Source organism: Furipterus horrens, unplaced genomic scaffold, assembly GCF_987537825.1.
Source record: "Furipterus horrens unplaced genomic scaffold, mFurHor1.1.pri manual_scaffold_13, whole genome shotgun sequence".
Taxonomy (NCBI): domain Eukaryota; kingdom Metazoa; phylum Chordata; class Mammalia; order Chiroptera; family Furipteridae; genus Furipterus; species Furipterus horrens.
Genome location: NW_028327183.1, coordinates 50,840,256 through 50,845,243, shown reverse-complemented (window position 1 = coordinate 50,845,243; position 4,988 = coordinate 50,840,256).

Here is a 4,988-nt window from a genome sequence, read left to right as displayed (position 1 = left end):
GAATTGAAAAAAATGAGGAGAGGCTTAGGAACTTCTGGGACAACTTTAGACATGCAAATATCCAAACCATAGGGGTGCCAGAAGGAGAAGAGGAAGAGCAATGAATTAAAAACTTATGTGAAAAAATAATGAAGGAAAACTTCCCAAATTTGGTGAAGGAAATGAATATACAAGTCCAGGAAGCACAGGGAGTCCCTAACAAGCTAGACCCAAGGAGGACCACACCAAGACACATCATAATTATAATGCCAAAAGTAAAAGATAAAGAGAAAATCTTAAAAGCAAGAGAAGAGGGTTACCTAACAAAGGGGTGCCAATAATATTGTCAGCTGATTTCTCAAAAGAAACTTTGCAAGCAAGAAGGGACTGGGAAGAAGTATTCAATGTGATGAAAAGCAAGGATCTACAACCAAAATTACACTATCCACCAAAGCTATCATTTAGAATGGAAGGGCAGATGAAGTGCTTCCTGGACAAGGTTAAATTAGAAGAGTTCATCATCACCAAGCCATTATTAATGAAATGTTGAAGGGACTTATTTAAGAAAAAGAAGATCAAGACTAGAAACACTAAAATGACAACAAACTCACAACTATCAACAACTGAATCTAAAAAATAAAAACAAAATCCAACTAAGCAAACCAGAATAAGAACAGAACATAGGTCTGGGGATCATTTGGAGGGTCATCAGCTGCGAGGAGGGAGTGGGAGAAATGGGGATATGGCGCAGGGATTAAGAAACATAATTGGTAGGAACAAAATAGACAGGGGCAAGTTAAGAATAATATAGGAAAGGGTGAAGCCAAAGAACTTATATGCACAACCCGTGGACATAAACTAAGGGGGGTGGGAGTGCTGGAGGGAAGGGGGGTACTGAGAAGAGGGGAGCAAAAGGAAAAGAAATTGGGACTCCTGTAGCAACATAATCAATAAAATATACTTTAAAAAAAATGAAAGAAATGTGCAAACCAGCAGAGAATTTGTGTAAGAGTTGATTTGAGCCAAACTGATGACATGTGCTGGGGAGCAAGATCTCAAATGCTGCAGAGAAGGAGTTCTGCTGCTCTTTCTATGCATTTGAAAGTAAGGAGTGAAACCCTGGTGGGGCAGCTCAGTTGGTAAGAGCATCATCCTGATACATCAAGGAGGTGGGTTTGATCTTCAGTCTGGGCACCTACATGAATCAATGATTGCATAAATCAGTGGAACAACAAACTGATGGTCTCTCTCTCTCTCTCTCTCTCTCTCTCTCTCTCTCTCTCTCTCAAAAAAAAAAAAAAAAAAAAAGAAAAGAAAAGAAAAGAAAAAGAAAGAAAAAGAGCCCTGGCTGCTGTGGCTCAATAAATTGACTGTCGGCCTGCAAACCAACTGTCGCCAGTTCGATTCCCAGTCAGGGCTCATGCCTGTGTTGCAGGCCAGGTCCCCAGTTGGGGGCGCCTGAGAGGCAACCACACATTGATGTTTCTCTCCCTCTCTTTCTCCTTTTCCCTCTCTCTAAAAACAAATAAATTAAAAAAAAATATTTTTAAAAAGGAGACTGCTGAGAATCCCGTAGTTTCTTCCCCAAAAAATAAAAATAAAAATAAATAAAAAATAAAAAGGAAAGAAAGAAATAAAGAAATAAGTTAAGGAGGGAACCAAGGAAGATTCTAAGAAAGCCAGAAAGGAATTGGATTACAGGAAATTTAACAAGACTATGTGCTCTCTGGAGGGTGGTTATGTCTTTGAGGGGTATTACTTTCAGCATCTCAAAGGTATGTTAACCCAGATGCACAAGAACAATGGACAGAACTGCCTTAAAAATTTCTCACTGAAGAAGTGATAAGCCGGGGGTGTGACCACGCACCCTGCCCTTCCTGTTGGGAATCTGTGATTTATTTCAGCACCTTTTTTTCAGGCACCATGTAATGACCCAGTCCCCCAGTGATGGGCACAACTAGCAATGGCACAATGACTATTTGAGGTGTCGATCATAAACAAAAATCGAATAGGTATTTATTCAGTCACCAAAAAGGATTTATTTTTAAAAAGAAATACAATCCAATATGTGCAGCCATGGCCAGCCACGTGGAAAAACAGGACAAAGATGGGGAAAGTATTTTATTTTATTTTTGGATTTATTTAAGTTTTTTTTTTAAGTTTGTTATTTTGTTTTCCAATGATTTTATTTATTTATTTTTATAGAAAAGGAGAGAAACAGCAATGTGTGGTTGCCTCTCACATGCACCCAACTGGGGACCTGGCCTGCAACCGAGGCATGTGCCCTGACTGGGAATCGAACCTGCGCCACTTCAGTTTGCAGGCCGGCGTGGAGAAAGCATTTTAGAGAGCGGGGAAAGAAAGCTAAGGGAGATGAGCTATTGTAACCACAGAGCTACGTTGTCCACATAGTTTGGTTTCCACGGGGCTTCCTTGACAACACAGGGAGTGAGAGCGCCCCCTACAGGTCCTCTCAATTCCTGTCTAGGGTAAGATCTCTGTTCTAAAATTTTGGCAGGGCGCGGGCTTCTTAGGGTACCTACAGGAGACATCTCTGGAATACAGGAGCAGGACTATGGGACCGAAAGACCTGCTCAGAATCAGTTTCACCAAGTACCAGCAAGTTTTTGTCCAGATGAGAAGGATTCCTGTCTCCGCACACCCTCAATAATGCCAGCAGTTCATTCATTTAGCACATATTCATTGGCTCCTATTATGCGTCAGGTACTGTTGTAGGAACTAAACAGATCAAGATCTCTGCCCTCAGGGGACTTCTAGAGGAGAGGCAGGCCAAGAAATAATGAATACGTAAAACATAAAATATTACAGATGGGAGTAAGCCATGGAGACTAAAGGGACAGAAGACTGTAGAGAAAGGATACGATGGTATTTTTTTTCTTAAAAGATTTTATTTATTTATTTTTAGAAAGGGGAAGAATGGGGAGAGAAAGAGAGAAAGAAATATCCATGTGTGTTTGCCTCTCACACACCCCACAACCCAGGCACATGCCCTGACTGGGAATCAAACTGGTGACCCTTTGGTTCACAGGCCAGCACTCAACCCACTGAGCCACACCACCCAGGGTGCAATGGTATTTGTTTGTTTGTTTGTTTTTTGTTTTTAATTGTCACACGAACACTTCCCACATGCTGGCAGGACTCAAATTATGCCATTAACATGTGAGTCTCCTTTAATTTGTCAATTACACTTGACATTTGTTATTTTATATTCGTTTTGGGTGTACAGCGTCATGGTGAGACAGTTATATAATTTACAAAGTGACCCCCCTGATAAGCCGAGTACCCACCTGGAACCATGCTTAGTTATTACAATATTACTGATGATATTCCCTGTGCTGTACTTTACATCCTTGAGGGTTGCAATGCTGAGTGGGTGGTTTTGCATGAAGGGTTGTTAATGCATCAGGTCCTGCATCTTACAAACAAAGGTTTGGCCTTTGCCTGGATTCTGGGAGATAACCACTGAGCCTCTGCAATATCTGGTTTTTGTTTGCCTGGGGGCACTGGACCCTGCCAGAGAATCTATCTGAATAAGGTGACTTCTGGTGAAGTCCTTAGAGCCTGTTGATTTGTAGAGAGTCTAGAGCAGCGGTTCTCAACCTGTGGGTTGCCACCCCTTTGGCGGTCGAACGACCCTTTCACAGGGGCCGCCTAAGACCAACGGAAAACACATATGATTACATATTGTTTTTGTGATTAATCACTATGCTTTAATTATGTTCAACTTGTAACAATGAAAATACATCCTGCATGTCAGATATTTACATTACGACTCATAACAGTAGCAAAATTACAGTTATGAAGCAGCAACAAAAATAATTTTTTGGTTGGGGGTCACCACAACATGAGGAACTGTATTAAAGGGTTGTGGCCTTAGGAAGGTTGAGAACCACTGGCCTAGAGGCTAACGTCAGCCACAAAGGCAGTTGGCTGTAACTACATGACCAACACCTGACAAAAATACCTAGACACCAAAGCTCGGGGGAGCTCCCCTGGTGGGCAATACGCTGTATGCATTGTCAAATGTCGCTGCTGGGAGAATTAAGTGTTGTCTGCAGAACTACACCAGGAGAGGGCAACGGGAAGCTTGGGCCTCATCTCTCCCGGGCTCTGCCCTGGATGCTCTTTTCCTTTGTTCATGTTTATCTGTAGCCTTTTGTTGTAATAAACCAAACCTGCAAATGTGGCAGCTTTTCTGAGTTCTGTGAGTCTTTCTGGTGATTCATGGAGCCTGTCTTGGGACAGCCAATTACTGTGGTCAAGGAAGTCATCATGGGGACAATGAAAGTGTAGAAGAAAAGGGGCCACATGTTAGTTTGATAAGCTCAGGGGAGGCCTTACAAACTCTGAGACTTAAAATAACCACATGGAATGGTCTCAAATTAAAATTTATTAAGGAATGAGGTTCATGGCAGGTAATCATGTTCTAGGCTAGTACTTTTCCCTAACGAAGGTCAGTCTTTACTTTAACTGAGCCTGTCTGTTGTCTTTTTGCATCTAGGATAGCACACTTTTGCAAGGTCAAGGTAACTTCCCTTTTCCCCCAAACCCCTTGGGCGCAAGCTGAGACCACAAGTCCCCTCATGGTTATTGCTGGCATGTTAACTGTTGACTATTCACTATCTTGTACCCACCTAGGTCTATCATTTCACCTATTATCCAATCCCAGAGGTTTCCCCACTTTGCTTTCTCCCACCTTCCTAATATCACCAATGGACTTCATGTGATCCCCTTATGCCCCCTCCTTTGATTCTAATGTATAAAATAAGGTGCAAAACTGCCATTCTCTGGGGCATTTCCCAGTCCCTTGAGATGTTGCTTCCTAGCAATTGTTCTCAGCTTGACTCAAATAAACTCACCACAAATTCTCTACAGGTTCGCATGTTTCTTAGGTTGACTCAAGAATAAGAGAAACCACGTAGACCTGCAGTTGGGAAGAGGGTTCGCCCAGCATGAAGAACAGCCTCGAGGTGGGCGTATGCCTGGCG